Here is a 671-nt window from a genome sequence, read left to right on the forward strand (position 1 = left end):
GAGCTTTGTATGTTTCTCAGTGTGTGGTGTAAAAGGTGGTCGAGAGTTTTTTCCCCTCTGGTTGCACATGCATTAAAGTCCTTGGCCACTAGGAGCGTCACTTCTGGATGAGCATTTTCTTGTTTGCCTAAGGCCTTATACAGCTCATTGAGTGCGGTCTTAGTGACAGCATTGGTTTGTGGTGGTAAATAGATGGCTACGCATAATATAGATGAGAATTCTCTTGGTAGATAGTGTGGTTTGTAGCTTATCATGAGGTATTCTACATCAGGTGAGCAATACCTCGAGACTTCTTTACTATTAGACATCGCGCACCAGTAGTTATTGACAAATAGAAACACACCCCCGCCCCTCGTCTTACCAGACTTAGCTGCTCTGTTCTGCCGATGCACTTCTTGTCTTGTCTCTCAGATCGTTCACAACTTTGTGGAAGTTACGTGTGGTGCTGATGTTTAGGCTGAGGTAATTATCATTTTTTTGTGTGCTCTAGGAACAGTGTTTAAATTGAATTTGTGGTCCTGGCAACTGGACCTTTTTTGGAAGATTATTTTTGTCTTACTGAGATTCACTGTCAGGGCCCAGGTCTGAATATGTATCTGTCTCTCTCTGTCTCTCTCTCTCTCTCTCTCTCTCTCTCTCTCTCTCTCTCTCTCTCTCTCTCTCTCTCTCTC

The sequence above is a fragment of the Salvelinus sp. IW2-2015 genome, unplaced genomic scaffold, assembly GCF_002910315.2.
Source record: "Salvelinus sp. IW2-2015 unplaced genomic scaffold, ASM291031v2 Un_scaffold2660, whole genome shotgun sequence".
NCBI classification, from domain to species: domain Eukaryota; kingdom Metazoa; phylum Chordata; class Actinopteri; order Salmoniformes; family Salmonidae; genus Salvelinus; species Salvelinus sp. IW2-2015.